We start from the raw sequence: 17,936 nt of genomic DNA, 5'->3' as shown, positions 1-17,936 counted from the left end.
TCTGGTGAAGTCTTTTCCTAATCACCAATCTGACCAGAGCAGGTTACCAGAGAGCAGAGCTCAGCACTGCCCCTCTGCTCCCCTCACGAGGAGCTGTGGGCCGGCATGAGGCCTCCCTCAGTGTCTGCAGGGCCTTAGGTTTAGTTCTTGTAGCTGCAAAGAAACTCTGCTTCTGACCAGAGAGGCCTGAGAGCTGCTTTTACTAAAGGCATTGGGACAAGGGGAATAAAATAAAGCTGGGAACAGTATTCAAATCCCAGTGTGTGGAGAAGCTGGAGCACTGTAATACGAGGATCTCAGCATTTCCGGATGAGCCTGAGACCTCTCCTAAAGCAATGGCAATGCCAGTGGCTGACCACCTAAGGGCGTGATGGATTTAGGAAACAACTACAAGCAGTGAGCCCCCAGGGCATGTTTGCCTATGACACTGTTTACACTTTATCAAGAGATTAATTCAATGCCAAACATCAAGTCTTTCAGCATTTGTTGCAAATGCATATCATATATTGACTTCTCAAAAACATTAAACATAGTGGATGTCTGCTTCCATTACAATCAGTTTTAAAAATGATGGGAATCTTTTGCAGTGAGACGCTGTCAATAAGTCTGAAATTATCAATGGAAGCAGCACATAGGTGAGGTTTCCAGCAATGATTTTCAATTCCTTTGGATTTGTGCATCACTAAACACTTCTTGGTGAAGACACTGGTCTCCTCGTACTTCCCATATAGAGACTGCTGGGTTGCACAGAGTCTGTCTTACACTACAGGCTGACAGCTCAACAGCTGCTGTAAGGCAGAATGCCCATCATTGCTTTTCACTTGCTATCTAGACATTATTGTACACATTACTGTACAAATCTAGGATTCTGGAGGACCTTGCACAGCCCTCCTGTGGCACCTGAAGTCTACCAGAGGCAAAAGTCCAACAGCTGGCTTCTAGATGATGGTGTAGAATAAAAAATTATGATTGAATTCACAGAGGAAACTACCAGAAGAAGGACACTGTCTGCCATAAAGAATTTGAGTAAGCAAACTGTGGGATGCATGGGGGAATCACCGTTGAAGAGCTGTGTAGCTGACTGCAGTCTAACCAGGTAAAAGAGAAGACTGCCTTCAGTCCTTGCAGAGGAGATAGCCACCATCAGTACAGGCACCTTGCCACCACCCCTGGGTGGTGAGAAGGATAACAAAAAACCTGTGCTTTGCTTTGTGGAGGTGCAGATAGGAGTACTTACATTTTTGGCAATTGGTCAGTTAAGCCTATGAGTGAGTTAGCATACTTTTTTTTTTTTTTTTTTTTTGGTACATGTTACATTGCATTAGATGTGTGTGTAACTGAAGCAGCAGTAATGATAAAAACAACAGTCCAGCTGTTACTGTTAATGTAACAAATAGTAGTACTCAAAATTCCTTTTACCAGCTGCCATCCGATCCAACCACAAGTGACTGCAAAATCATTAATATACATTCCAGGGCTTCAGCTGCCCTGCAAGTTCTCAGAATCCTCTGGCTGCACGTTTGAAGATCACAGGGCTACCCTACCTGTACAGCTTACAATCTCCAACAATGCCTGTTTACTAAGACCACACAACCCTCTAGAAAGTAGGAACTTCAAATGTCATATTTTCTTAACATAACCAAACCAGTTAGATATCAATTTCTTAAACTACGTGGCTTTTTCTAACACAAATTTACAGCAGCAGCAACATTAATCCCACCTAATAGGACGAACTAAGCATAAATTAAACACAACATAGATAAGAACACCATTTGCAATCAGGAAACAGGTTGTGTTATTCAGCAGGTATACTTTAATGGAGTAGGAACTGTAGTTTAATTTGTAGACTGCTACAACATGCCTCAACTTGCAATGCAAATATTTAACAGCAATATCAAACTGTAGGACTTCCTAACAAATAAAGTCCCCTACTGAACTTTGTGCTACATACAGAAAAAGTACATTAAAACTAACATTTCTTTACAGAACAAATAAGATTTCCGAATACTTTATTAACACTTATTTGCAGAAAAATGTGGCGCAAGCTGCAGCTACTGAAAGACAAATACCCCAGACATCTTCATATACTGAAGGTAAGAATGAAGTTAAGCTGTAGATCCTACTGCCTCTCCAAATTAAAAAGAAGTGGAAAACTATTGAGACTGAAAACTTGTTTCCCCAAAAGCTACACAAATCTCCAGGTAATCCAAGTATTTTTCCTACTAGAAAGGTTCCATTTTGTCAAAATATATTCATAATCAAATTCTTAAACATTTTATACTGACTAAATAATTGTGGGTGTCAAAACTTTCACACTAAGTATACAGAGTCAAGGGAAAAAAGCCTTCTTTTAAGAAGTGTCTATAAATATGCAAGACTCACTCCAGCTCAAGCTTTCATCAACGTATAATGCCTGTAAGGAAGAAAGCACACCCTTTTGACCCAGTAATCTCGCTGTCCCCAGAGATTCAAGAGAGTTTATGGTATTGCTAGTATTAATATTTAACATAAAGGAATACAGATTCTAATTCAAACTGTCAAGAAGCTATGCTGTTTTGAGAATATCTTCTGACCTTTGATGAGGCCCGTGAATGATAACCCAGGGGCACAAAAGAAAATATTTTTTGAGGAAATGTTTTCTGAACATCAGTTGCACACACTATAAGACAAGTATTGAACTTACGTTCTGAAAAATATAGTGGCTAACAAAAAAGCCTTTTTTAAATTATGATTTTAACTTTAAGTGCAAATTTAGTATTCCATTGGCCTACAACAGACAGACAGACAAGTAACCGGTTGCGTTTGTAACTGAGAAAAGAAATAATCCAACCAACTGCACAAGACCACTACAAACTCACTGGAGAAATACAACACTTCAAAAATGGTAACTGGTGATATAAGTAGCCAGTAGAAAACAATTCAGGCAGCGCTGCCCCTGTATCAGAAAATTAACTACATTTTGATATGATTTTGCACGTTGCTGGAGTGAGATTGTACATGTTTTCAAATGCTTGAGCCACTAAAATCCAAAAGGAGAACTAAGCGGTTGTGAAAGTCTGCCAAAAAATAAAGATATAATAGAATATTAGAATTCTAAATACTTAAGAGTGAAATTGCATAAGTTAGATGAACGTTGGCTTATAATTTAACAAAATATGGACTAAAAGAAAGCAAGCACGGAAACCATTTATGAACTTACAGAACACACTGCTAAAAAAAAAAAAAAAAAAAGATTCAGGAACCAAACAACACATTCACAAAGATAAAACGTAGTTGATATAGGGGAAAGGAAGAGGAGGAGATGACACACGTGTACACATATTCCTCTTGACCTTAGAAACTGTTGAAAGTTGTCTGAATAGATGATCAGCTCAGTTTCCTGGAGGTTTCTGAAGATAAAGCTGGGGATATTTTTCATTGGGGAAGCTCAGTAAGTGCAGAAGTCCTACTACTGCTGCTGCCCTAGTTTCTTCAGTTGTAAGGAAATCTTAAACGTTATGCAGTAACTGACAGAGATTTCTTTTGCATTTGTCCTTCAAACCAGGTACTGCACTGTAAGAACCAGTGAGGGATACAGGTGGAGATTCAGAAATCACAACAAAACTTCTCACTTTAGGCTGGAGCAACTAGTGGTAGGAGCCAGTATGTACCTGTTTCTGACAATCAATTGCACACTGGCTGACATTTATTTGTATTTTTCCAACAGACTACCTCAAAGCACTGCCAAACAGTGATAGTACCCTCTGCTGAGGCATGAGACTACCCAAGTTGCCTTACACAGAACAAAATGTCTGGAAAAACCCCATCCCATTCTCTTTGACGCCCTTCCGAAGGGCAAACCTCTGACTTAAATACCAAATCTCATATCCTTTTTACAAAAAGGAAACAAAAAGGAGCCCAATCTAAATGACTTTTCTGTTGACAGTTTAGCTGATCAGTAGCCACCACATACACCCAATTAACGAAGCCCACTGGTTATTCAGGTGGTTTAGGTCAAACTTGTAACATTTTACTCTTAGCAATTAGCACTGTTGGCTCTTCAGTCACTGACTGGATTGAAGAGTCTGACCTATGGATTTAGTGGCATTTCCTTCCTGAGATCATTTCACTTAAAGAAGAGTCTTAACAGTTTAACTGTGCACAACCTTAATACTACTTAAAAAAAAAAAAAAAAAAAAAAAAAGGAAAAAGGAAAACAAAGTAATTGTGTTTTGGTTTAGATTACTAGATTTTTTTTTTCAAATATTTTTTATTTCACAGTATGAAACAGAGGTCCCCACTTCCAGAGCAAACCCTGTTCTTGGAGCATTATAATTTCTAATTAGCAGTACACCTGCAAGGCAGTCAGGAAGCCCAGCCTTCATTTCCACTTGCTAAACTCCCTACTTATCCTTTTCTCCTGCTGTGAAACCCTAAAGGCACACAACGGAACAGTCTCTCTCCTTTACCACAGAGCCCTTTTATGCTTGGCAGCCAGCTCCGTGCCACTTGTGATCCACGCTGACATACTGAAGTTACTACCTGAAGTCCCGGCCCCATAGGACTTTGTGGCTGACTTTCAGTCCCCAAGTACATCTTCCTTATGCACGCTGCTGATCGGCTGCTGCTCCGAAATCTGCATTAAACTCAGAGCCAACAGGAAGCAGACGAGCTTACAGCCTGCTGCAGGATGCTGCAAATTGAAATGAATCCCAGGAGAAAGCAGCGCTGAAGCTGACAGGCATCGTGAGAGCCCCTGAAGTTGGGCTTCAGAGCCATCAATCACGAACATCTCACCGGTAGCGTTCCCACAGGCCCCATAACGAACCACAGAGCCCAGAGCTGAGAGAGGCAACAGTAAATAGAGAATGCTGAGGAAGATCAGGAGAAAGAGACCGTAACCCCCGCCTTCTGTCACAGCATTTCAATTCTTGTCATCACCATATTCCAGGGCATGTGGGAACATGGCTGCAATTTAGACTGACTGCATGCTGCCATCCCTTACTCTGTTACCAAAGTGGATTTTTATTAGTAACATAGTATTACAGAATCATCAGGACCACAATGATCATCTAGTTTCAACCCCCTGCTATGTGCAGGGTCACCAACCACCAGACCAGGCTGCTCAGAGCCTGGCCTTGACTTCCTCCTGAGATGGGGCATCCACAGCCTCCTTGGGCAACCTGTCCCAGAGTGTCACCACCCTCTGTATGAAAAAATATAACACAGGCTACTGTTATTATAAAACAACATGACATACTATATCAGTACAAAATGCTAAGTAATGATGGCTTTAGCCTACATGCAAGCTAGCAGAACAATTTTTAAATTGGTACCAAACAATTCTTTTCCTACTATTGTTTTTCAACAGCCATATTAAAACTCAATTGGGGAAATTTAAAGGACTCAAAGGAACCTACTGAAAACAGATTTAGGGATTGCAACTATTAGATTTTTCCTGTTCCCATGGGAAGCTAACTAACTTGAAATAAAGATTACACATATAAACACACAGACACAACAAGTAAACCTCTTTGGCTAAATCGTTATAAAATGAAATGGTCTACTAAGGCTAAACAGTGCCATAAAAACTGCACAAAGCTAGGTGGACAGAGTGCTATATTGGGAGGCAATGCAATTTCACATTTTTCTCCATGTGTCACCTACTCCCATTTTACAAGTGTCTCAGAGGAATAACTGCTGTAGGTGCATTTATCATCAGTATAACCTCTTGCAGAAGAAAAAGTCGGAAGCAAAAAGCATTCACGGTTTGTAACTATACTTTGCAATTCTAAATGATATTGATTCTACGCTCCTGATGAGGAAAAACCCCTCACAATTAACAGTTCCTATAAATGACCTTAACTGACATGCAGAAATGGTGTAGGATTGTCTTATGACTGTTATGCCTTGGTACAATTCGCAATGGCTTGTTACCATAGCACTGAAGGCCCCCTGAAAAAATGGGTAAATTTACCTCTCAACAGCTCGTACATTATTAATATCACAAAATGTTCATTCAAGAAGCCCACTGCAGAGAAGAAAATTAAACCTCAGTAACAAAATATGCGATTCAAGGCATCACATTCTTCTTCATAAAGCTGTGAACAGCAGACCCATATACATCTCAACACCATTTTAAAGCTCAAGTCTCTAGGCACATATCATAAGGATCACTGGCTTTCAGAGAAATGCTCAAATCAAAGCTCAAAAATGACATGAGGCATGTTTAAAAAAATGTCACAGAGATAAAATCTGTAGGTAGTTTTCAGTTCAACTCTCTTATAATTTTCAGTTATTTCCCTTCTTGGCTCAGAGGGAAAAAAAAAAAAGTGCAGTCTCCAGTCAGGACCACTACACACTGGTTTTCCTCGTAGATCTATGGATTACATACGTTTCAGACAAAAGATGTAGATATGTGTCTAAACAGCTGAGGCAGTTCTGAGAGCAGAACAGAATACTTTGCTGCTCCTTTTCACTGTGCCAAGGAAAAAGACCTGTTCTGCATTTAGGGAATTGCACAAAAGCCTTCACCAGAACTGTTCATAGGAGACAGTTCAAAGCTTGGAGTTTAAGGCCAGGTTGGATGGGCCCTGGGCAACTGAGCTGGTGGAGGGCAGCCCACAGCAGGGGGTTAGTTGGGTGGGCTTTGAGGTCCCTTCTTTCCCAAACCATTCCGTGATCGCACGTATATTCTCCCACTGTCCTGATCATTCTTGGACAAACAATAGAAATGGATATTAGAATGAAAACAAGAGTCTTACTCTTCCCAAGAGAAGGGAACCAGCTCTAGCAGGGAGGATTGACTTGATGATCTCTACAGTGAGATCCCTTCCAACTCCTGCAATTCTGCAATTCAGTGAACTGTGTGGAAGGAGAAGCAACCAAACTCTATTCAAAGTGCAGACCTGGAGGTGGAAACTAGAAGTAGCTGTAGTGTTCTCACCAGAAATGGAATTTCCTATATAGCACATGAATGTTTGCTGTCTTGGAAAATTAATTTACCAGCTTATACACTCATCCCTTCAGATTATTCCACATCTGCTGCCTACACACATTCCAACACATTAAAAATAACAGCATTCCTGTTAAGTATTAATTTCAGTAGATACTAATACATATCAGTATTATTGTTGAACAAGACAAAAGCCAACTCACTTCAAGTGAAATACTCTATTTCAACACCTACTCACTTTCAGTTGCTTATCTTTTCATTAACCGTGTATTCACTATTGCAAATAAATTCTATTTTCACTTCTGCTTTAAAACATGGAGTTATCTCTCTCTTTGTGGTGTTAAAAAAAAAAAAAAAAAAAAAAAGATATGAACTTTCAGCAAAGACAAGCCTGTGGAGTTTTACCTTTCAGGCTGGAACTTGTTTTCAGAGTGGGTAGGAATGACATAAACCAGCTGTTCAAATGCAAATAAAAGGGGCTATCACAAGCACATATGAACTAGCCCTCACGATAAAAATACCTCAGAGGCAATTTAGATAAAATATCAGTCAGGTGAAACGACAGTGCAGCCTTAGAGCAACCTGCATTTTCACACATCTGTAACATTCTGCAGATGATTCTGAGTGGCAGTGTGTGATATATGAGTCATTCTGCTTGGTTTGGTGGTTTTTGTTTTATTGCGCTTTTTTTGTTGTTGTTTATTGCTTGGGGTTTTTTTTTTTAGTTTGCTTCTTTTTGTTGTGTGTGTGGTTTTCTGCTGTTGCTGCTTTTTCATTCAAAGATGAAAGCATCCAGGAGGTCCACACAGAAGCACCCACAATAACAGTAAGCAAGAAGCTTGCACACATTTGCTAGCACAAAGCCAGTTCTAGAAGAGCATTCATATCCTCACTGAAAGATGAAGATCAAAACCCTGTGGCTCCAGAGGCACTAAGTACAAATTGCTTTAAACTACACGATTGATGCACTGCTATAAACAAAAACAAACAAAAACCTCAGCAAAAATGACAATTATGTAACCAAAAATACTGAATACATACAAATAGAATGAAAATACAACACAAATACACTGAAAAGTAAAGCTAGGGTCATTCTCTCCACCAAGTTTACCCAAGGGGAAGAAAAACATGTTAGTTTAAACACCACTCAAACAATATTAGGGAACACAAGCAGACAAACCAAGTCTCCACTAACACTGTTTAAGTTGTGCTGCTCGTATTTGTGCCAAAGCCAAGCTGTACTTAGGAATGAAAAAAAAATTGGCTTCCAAATGCAGAAACACAGCCAACTCAATTTGGCCCAAATTGTTTTGCTCAAGGCAACAAGTGCTAGAAGTAAAGCAGCAGAGGAGTAAGTGTGCGGATGACAACTAGTTAAATTCCTACTCTCTTCCAATTTTAGAATCACAGTCATGCTGCACGAGAGCCAAACGAATCCATTCATGAATATGCACACAACTACCACTGTTCATTAACCTCATATCTACAACTTCTAGCACCAGTACTTCCTGCATTGCTAAAATCTTCCTGGTGATGCACTTCTCTTTCTTCAGCACAACTGAGCTGCCACCTTCCCTCACACAACCTCCTCATGTTCCAGCAGGAGGTCGAGGGTTCCTGCAGCTATCAAAAGACAAATAAAGCACAACACAACCACCCATTAAAACATAAAAACATTTGAGATTCAGTCCTATGTTGTTGCTGCTGCTGCTACTTCTTTCTCTTCTTCTGAAGAAATGAAGCAAGAAAGAATACCTTAGATTTCCTAAATTATAAACTTCCTATTACCGCACCATGTGAAAAGAATCACAGAATCATAAAATGGCCTGGGTTGAAAAGAACCACAGTGATCACATAGTTTCAACCCCCCTGCTATGTGCAGGGTCACCAACCACCAGACCAGGCTGCCCAGAGCCACACTTGAATGCCTCCAGGGATGGGGCATCCACAACCTCCTTGGGCAACCTGTTCCAGTGTGTCACCATCCTCTGTTGAAAAACTTCCTCCTAAAAAAGACCAAATTCATTTATTGTTAATTAAATTAATATGTTAAATAAGCAGTAACAGGAATACTGCTTCACACCTGCATTCTAATCTACATAATGGCATTAGAAAAATCTCTTGGTTTAACTGAGGAAAAAAAAAAAGATACATTTTACAATGGTTTAATTTGCTATCTTTGACATTAGAATGTAACTTAAAGTAACACAGCCAGGCAGCCTGGACCTGAAGGGGAAAAAGTTCACCTTTGGGGCCACATCTGCACCTACATATTCATATCATAGTTTGAATGAGTGGCTAACTTCAGACTGCATAGGAGTTATTTCTACTCTAAGCAGCTGCTAAAGGCCTGCACATATGCAGTCAATTTCTCTTGGATTACTCTGGATAACAGAAGAGTACATAATTCGGTAGACAGGACGCATGCTACAGATACACTGGAATGCACAAAAGAATGTGATATTAAGATACTTGAGTGCTGCACAACCCTCAGGAAATTTGAACTGCACCGAGTTCCAGGCTGACTCCCAAGAAAACTTTCAAGCAAGTATTCCAGACAGGTCCTAAAAGTACTATTTAGAAGACTTACACGGTGCAGTGCATGAACTGGGAGCAATTATCAAAGAGACATTGGCTCTGCAGTTCATAGAAGGGCCTGGGTTGAAAAGGACCACAATGATCATCTAGTTTCAACCCCACTGCCATGGGCAGGGTTGCCAGCCACTAGACCAGGCTGCCCAGAGCCACATCCAGCCTGGACAGAGTTAACCAGCTCAGTGTAGTGAGCTTACCATTTACAAGGCATGGGGACTGGTTTCTCTTAATCACAGCATTCAAAATAGCTACAAAAATCCTCAGCAAGGTATTGATACAGATTGTGGATGACAGTATCACAGCTATATGTTATTTCAAATTAAGATAAGACATAGCTGCTAGGTAATTCTATTATATATGTATTTATATGTGTATTTACGTATATATTTGCATCATTTCAGCAAATTTTGTTGGCCTAAGTTGACAGAAAAAAAAAAATACACAGAAATAAAAAGCCCCTTCCCCCCTGCAATTATATGTTCTTAACCAAAGCAGTTTGAAATGTCAAAGGCAATTCCTGAGAGGCCTACACACTCACTGAGCTCCCATCACTAATTAATGGATCATTAGTAGGAAAGAACCCCTAACTGTTTCACTCTGCACCACATACTGTCTTAATTACCTTTGTGAAGCTACCAATTTGTCTTTCAGTCATCCTAGCCAAAAATCCCAAGTGAATCAACTCAACAGGGAGAAGGAAAAAAAAAGTACTTTCATACACACATTTATGAAAATCCACCACTTTTATGACTGGCAAAGGATTTAGGGGCTAAGCATTTCCAACAACATTTAAGAAAGGGATATCAATAAACTATGGCAGAGACAGAAGTGATAGACAGAGACCAAAAGAACAAAAAGCTCTTGGGATACAAATGTGGGTATACATCTGAAACACTTTCCCTTTGTGAAGCTTTTGAAAAAGTTAATTATATCATCACTTCATAATCACGACAGCTATGGGAAACAGCAAAACACTATCACAGCTGTTGTTTTCTTTTTCAAGACCATTGGAACAGGCACCTATTCCTTGCCTTTCAAAATACTTCCTTGCAGAGCTCCTAATGAACAAGTTATCTCCATGTTTATGCTCAATTCCCACATGAATCCATTTGGAGATGAGATCTAAGCTACACTGCCAGTTATCTTACAGTAGGGATTAGAATGCTTTTCCTCTTCACAAATGTTAAGAAAAAAAAAAAAACACAAAAACACCCAAAGAAACCCACACAGCACAAACTGACATCCTCACAGTCTTCTTTTTGGATGCACCTTGATAAAACACACACACTGAAATCAGGCAAGAACCACTGATGCCAGGCAAGACTGGAGGCATGCTGGCAGCAGGAAGTATTGCCAAGGAACCTGTTCATTCCCTACATTACTGCTCTAGGGCTCCACTATTTACACTACGTTTCTGTTTCATTAACACCATCTGGGATATAAAATTTCAGTGATAAAAACCTAGGGAACAAAAAGAAACTTTGCACTTCTCTACCACGAGGATCACTTTCCTTTCTGAAGCGAATGCCATGTGGGTTAAGTTAACATTCCCATAGTTGTACATTACATAGAATATCCTAAGTTGAAAGGGATGCATCTAAGGATTGTTGAGTCCAACTCCTGGCTCCACGCAGGACCGTCTAAAATTCAAACTCTATGTATAAGAGCGTTGTCCAAACATTTTTTGTAATGTGGTAACCCACTTCCTCCATGAAATAAGCCTTTGGGAGCTCCAGCAATTCATTTCATCACAACAGCTGACAAAGCTTCCCACTTTAGCTCACTAATGAACAGAATTCATAATCATTTCCATTTAACATCCACTATGATATTTTTTTTTAATAGATGCAGAACTCAGAAAAATGACAAAAACTGAAGACAGTCAGTTCTTAATTGTTCTTAATAACAATTCCGTCCACTTACAGGCCACAGCTCTGAAAGGCAAAAGGGCCCATGAGAGTCAGTCAGTCAAAGACAACCTCCTCAAAGCACAAAACCCACCCACCTCGCTATGCAGAAAGCTGTCATGGCAGAAAACCTACATGGATTAACGCAACTTGTGGATGAGTTCAGAACCAGAAATCAAAGTCCACAGAAGGTAGAAGTAGTAAGAAAAAGAATACTTGGCAGAAGTATAACAACATTGCTTGAGCAGGTAAGATGAAATTAGAAAAGTCCAAGCACAGCTGGAGTTGAAACCAGAGAGGGATGTTAAAGATCAACAGGTTTCCACAGTTATGCAGGCAACAAAAGGAAGAATGAAAAAGACTGTAAAGCCACGTGAAGGTAAAAACAAGTTAGAAACCTATTAAACAAGTTGAACATACACAGATGCTCAGAACCAGATGGCATGTAATTTCCTGGGTCCCCAGGAAAATCATGGAGGCAGATTTTCTTCCCAAAAGTCACATCCATCCAGTAGAGATTTAGAAATATTAAATCAATCTCATCAATTTGATTGTCCTCCGTAATATGACTGTTCTCTGTAAATGAGGAAAGAATATTACACATTGTTTGCCTTGGCTTTAACAAGGTTCTGATACAGTCTTTCAAAGTATCCGTAGAGCTAAATTGGTACTATGTTAAATGAATAAGTGAAATACAAAGTAAACGACACAGCAGCTGGGCTCAAAGGGCTCTAATCAAAGGGAGTAGGTACAACTGGTCTCTAATGGAGTTTCTCCAGGATCAACATTGAATACAAGAAATGTTTGTCTTTACTAATGACCAGGATAGCAGAACAAAGTACCTGGTCTGCAATTTCCTGAGGATACTGAACTGGGCAACTGTGCAAGAGGAGAGATCTGCACTCAGCAAGACCTCAGTCAGTCAGGGAAATGGTCTGACAGGAATCTCATGAAGTTCAATGTGGGCAAAGTCCTGCATCAGGGGTGGAATAACGCCACGTGGGCTAGGAGCCAACGAGATAGAAAACATCTGTCTTTTGTAACAGTCAATTTCTCAGTAGTAGAATACATAAATTATGAAATTATTTTGCAATCCATCATTTTTTATGACACTCTTTTTGTAATCACCAGAGCATAATTAAATATAAACAGAGTACTACAGCTGGTTTGGAGAAATTCAGTATCCTGACATCAGAATCTTCATCTGGAAGTGAAAAAAATATTCAGAATAACGCTGAGTACAGCAACAGCTTCACAGAATAACCCTTAATGATGTAAAATGAAATACCTGAAAGTCAACAAATTTAAAAGTCAAATGTATTCCATTTCTAAAATCTTCATAAACATTAAAAAAAAAATTAGATTATGTGAGCAGCTGACAACACCAATGGTTTTGAGAAAGAAAAATCATGTGCCTACCAATGGTTAATGTGCTCCTAACGAAGATACATCAGAAAAGAGAAGAAGTGCAAAGGCAGAACTCACAGAAAGAAATTTTGATCTTTCTTTCCTAATTCTCTAGGACACCCAACCTCTCCTACTTCTCAGGGGAGCTCACTCTGCTTTAGTTTTGGAAGAAAACATTGCCTACCCTTTAACATAGCACCCTATATTGCTTCTGCTTGTATTTTCAAATGTTCCTCCTCTGTATCACTGAGAACTCTCAAAAAATACATCCGAAAATACTGCTAAAGCACCCAAAATCATTTCATTATTGAAGCATCCACTACTTGAAAACATAGGACTCATCTGAAGAGATAATGAAGTTTAGATGTATTATTACATGATATATATTGCATTTTTATATTTTCTTTTCACACAAGATGACTTTCTCCATTCAAACAAACTACACTCAATAAGCTCACATAATAACATTCAAGTAAACAACAACAACAAAAAAAGCCAAGAAGCCAATACGTGGAATAACTGGAAACTATTCAAGTGAAGTTTACAAGGAGCCTGCAAAGTGAACATAAAGTCTTTAAGTCCTCCCAAAGAATTAAGTTTGATTAAAACAAAGGAGACAACTGCTGTGCATGTCGAAGTGGTACACCGTTTTCCTAAAGAAGTGGTACGAGGACCAGTGTCTCACTTAAGAAAGCTGCCCTGCCAAAAAAGAAACTAAAGCATAACGTAAGGATATCAAAAGAAAATGAAGATAAGGAACATCAGAGAGAGTACGTCTGGCAGCAAGAGCATCTGTAATACTACGCAGTCACAAACACATTTTCAAACATTGTCTTAGTCCTCTGCTTGAAGAATCATTTCAGTTTCTCCTCTTTCCAGCTGAGCGCTCCAATGAGGAAGCTTGCCAATTACATGGCATAGCATGAAAAATGTAACAGATCAGTAATAAGCTTCTCCTACTTACCTAGGAAGAGAACGGGAATAGGGTGGGGAAGTTCCTCAGCTAACAACTGATCTACTTGGAACTCTTGTGCTACTCTCACAGGGAACCTCCTTTCATTTTTTAAGGCTCAGTGACATAAAATTTGCCTATAATTACAACATTTGGCTAATGCTCAAATTTAGAATATTGCATTTTGAGCAGGATCCATGCAAAGATAAACAAGTGCATAGAAACACACGTTACACACTGCAAGATTACATAGCTCAATTTCTCTTTGGGCGATCTACTACTTCCTATAATTTAACAGTAAGATAAGGCATTATTTAATTTTCACTTTCACTCTTTGGATACTTGATGTCATATCAACAAGACAAAAGGCAGTGGCAATCAAACAAGAAACAAATGTTACCCTATAGCATTTTTTCCAATTAAAATTTTAATAGAAAACTCAAAGAAGAGGCAGTAGATAATGAACTAAGTTACTGCTTCTAGCAGTTGCAACTGCATTACTATGCAGGAAATCTTTTGAAAGCTTCACTAAATATACAAAAATTATAGTGTAACACAAACTGTAACACTAAGTATTACCTGATAATAACAAAGCCACATCGGCTTATAGGAAAGCAAATACAAACAGACAGCAGGACATTCACCAGGCTTCCACAGAAACCCCAAGTGAAGATGCTTCTTAGAAAATGAGGTAAAGGAAAACCGGGGAGAGACTTTTTCTAAGAGCATGGACGTGGAGAAATGGCTTTAAACTGGAAGAGGGTAAATTTAGACTAGATATCAGGAAGGGATTCTTCACTGTGAGTGTGGTGAGACGCTGGAACATGTTGCCTAATGAGGCTGTGAGCACCTCTTCCTGAAAGCACTGAAGGCCAGGCTGGATGGGGCTTTGAGCAACCCGGTCTAGAGGGAGGTGTCCCTGCCTATAGCAGGGGGTTGGAACCTTAAAGGTCCCTTCCAACCCAAACCATTCAATGATTCTATGCATGCTTTAAAATTGTGAAAACTTTTCACATTCTCAGAATATCACAGGACAAATGTGTTCTTCCAATGGCGTTGTCAAATACGTTACAAAATAGGTGTTCTTGCTTTGTCTGGGATGCCTTTCTAAACAAGCTACAAAGGAAAGGCATAACAGTAGAGTTTTGAAACACAATAAAATACCAGAGATCAGAACGCAAGAATAGGGAAATTCTTTTACAGTTGCTTGAGGGAAAAAATAATTTAAAAATAATTTAAAGAGAGTAAAACAACTTCCCCATTCACTTTCCTCCCTATCCGTTGGTAGTTTCCTGTTACATCTGCTCCTCAGAGACACCACATGCAAGAGTCTCCCAGTAGTTTAGTGAGCAGTATGACAAGTATCTGTTTAACATGTTATGCAGTAAGAGCATGTGCAATAGAGTATCTCGTGTACTTAGTCTGTAATGAAAACTGCAGAACATCTGCAAGTGAAGACAAACCATAAGGATTGGTTAGAGCAAAACTAAAGAACCACACCTTGCCTTAGAGAAGAACATGGTGAGGCAGCATCACGTCAGCATTTATTCCACTCTCTCAGATTCATTAGATCTGTCCTACCCAGTGTTAAGCAATATACCAGCGTGGCAGAAACATCATTCATGTACAAGCAAGAAGTGCACCACATGCCACTTTTTCAGTCCAATCTTACAATCAGCTGCACACCCTCCTTTGCAGCCTGGGCTCTGCCCCATCAGCACTCCCTCTCAGCTCCAGCATTAGAGAAACAGGGTTCACACCACCCTGTACTTAGTCCTCACCCGTCTCTTCAGACACTGTTTCACAGCAGCCCCGCTCTGATCCACTACTAAAGCAGCACATGAGAATTCAAATTTCGAAGGGAAAAGGTCTGTTTTGGGCCTGCTGGGTATCCCTGTACTGCAACCTCCAAGCTAGCAAATCTTTAGTGAGATTGGGAGGTATATTAGTAAACACAAAGACAGTGGTCCAAAGCTCTCTGAAACTTTAGTGATCTCTTACTGATAATAATTTTTAGACAAAAGAACTGCACTTGATATAGATATGGTATTTTATTTCATACTATTTCAATTCTCAGCACCTTTTATCCAGTTTTCTGTACTTTCAATACAAATAAGTACTTTCTACACTCAATCTACTTCAATTTCCTCCTATTCCTGTATTATACATCCTGCTTTACTAATATGCTATGTTCATTCTTCCCCTTGCCTTTTCTTCCCCTACTTAGAAATTGGTTTTTAGCACCTTTTAGTGTACACCTGCTTTGAACATTCAGACAAATGAGTATTGTGACAAGATGGGGAGCATCATTACACAGCAGTGCAAAAGTTCATCCATCATACTATTGGTGTGCAGAGCTCTGGAAACAAAGGCAATAAATATGAAAAATAAAGAACTTCTTTCCCCCAGAGAAGCCTCCTTGAATAGACTGTATAGGAAAAGAAATATGCTCATCCAAAAGTTTAGAAATTTAATTTCTTTAAGACTTTATTGCTATCACTAAGCAAGTCCAGCTTAGTAAGCTGTTTTCACAGCTGCATATCAATGCATTCTGTTCTAGGAACCACTGATGTAACACTAATAGGCTCACATCCACAAAATACACTGACTGTCATGCCCAAAGATGCTCTGCTGGACAACACATCCTTGGGATGCAGAGCAGAGGGCTCCCTCAAACCTTACCATTCAAAGCCAGTTATGTTGTTGGCCCCAAGCTTTCATGGTTGTTAAGATGAGAAAGAAAGCTACAAGATCTTTGAAGATGGTCACATACACACTACCAGGTTCTCCACATGCCATAAGAAAACAAGCACTATATTTTTTACAACTACTTTAAAGAAAAAGTATCCTTCTCCTACTCCCAGTCTGCTCAGGACAACTTTTCCAAAGCTCACATCCAATCTACTGCAAGAAGTGATTCATTGTCTTGACCCAAGTACATAACCGGGCACCTTACAACACAGAGGCATGTCTGATACGACGCTGAAGAATTACACAGATAACATTACATATAATTATATTTAACCTCCCTAACACTTCTCAAAAGAAAGAAAACATCCCATCTCTGACCTGTACTCTTTGTGAGGTTTTATGCATACAGTTCTTTTTAACCTCATTAGAAATTGGTTTAAATGACAGCAAACAAAGTATGGGGAAGTTTCAGGTCTTCACTACAATCTATTTTTTAAGTTGACGTGCATGTATCTAAGTGATGCATATTAAATTTGCATGGATCCACTGTACCATGAAGAAAGAAAAATGCTTTCATTACCTCCTGAGCACTCTCAAACTTGTACTTGCCTGTTTAAACTGTGTTTTAAAACAGTACACGCTCCTAGTTTTCACTCATTGGAGCCTGTACTCAAAACAACAGTTAAAATGTCGATTTTAGCACACAGACAATATTACTGCTGTTTTAATGCACAGATTTGACTTGAAAAATCCTAGGCTCCTCAGTGTAGTCTCTTGTGCAGTGAACTAATACACTATAAATAGCCACCTATATATAAAAACTTCAAAAGTGTCTTTTTCAAACTTCACAAATTCTGTATGCTTATTGAATTTGAAACTGCAGCAAGCTTATGGTAATTTAACTAAAGTTCACTCAGGTAGAAGTGCACATTTCAAAGAGGTAATGAGCGATCCTGTTCATTAAGCTCCTGTCTTCAAGTTTCTATTCATTCATTAGCCGCTGCATCGCTGTGTATTTCCCTTTAGATCCCCAGAACTCTATTTGGAATCACAGAATTTCAACTATCACAGAATATCTTGAGTTGGAAGGGATCCTTAAAAATCACTGAATCCAACTCCTGGCTCCACACGGGCTCCCCCAAAACTCAAACTCTATGTGTGAGAGCAGTGTCCAAACACTCCTTGCACTCCAGTACTCCGGGCCATGCCCACTGGGCAGCCTGTTCCACGCCCACTACCCTCTGGTGCAGAACCTTTTCCTGACGATCCAACCTGCACCTCCCCCAGTTTCAATACATTATCTTATACATATCATTCACTACTTAAACAGCTAGGTGTTTGGTTTTTTTTTCACTTATCTATTCCTTGCTTTACTCTCCCAAACGTTTAAAATAAATTGACTAAGCAAAACCTCATTAAACTTACACAAGCCTCCTTTGGCTCTGCAAGT

The 17,936-nt window shown here is 39.4% G+C and overlaps 1 protein-coding gene across 1 annotated transcript in view; it reads right to left on the bottom strand.

The window, feature by feature from the left end:
- ERP44 (endoplasmic reticulum protein 44) overlaps positions 1-17,936 on the bottom strand; it is a 46,765-nt gene that overhangs the window by 28,027 nt on the left and 802 nt on the right. The gene's annotated exons all lie outside the window — the stretch shown is intronic.

Source organism: Meleagris gallopavo, chromosome 3 (assembly GCF_905368555.1).
Source record: "Meleagris gallopavo chromosome 3, MGAL_WU_HG_1.1, whole genome shotgun sequence".
NCBI classification, from domain to species: Eukaryota; Metazoa; Chordata; class Aves; order Galliformes; family Phasianidae; genus Meleagris; species Meleagris gallopavo.
This window is presented reverse-complemented; position numbering and strand designations above follow the sequence as displayed.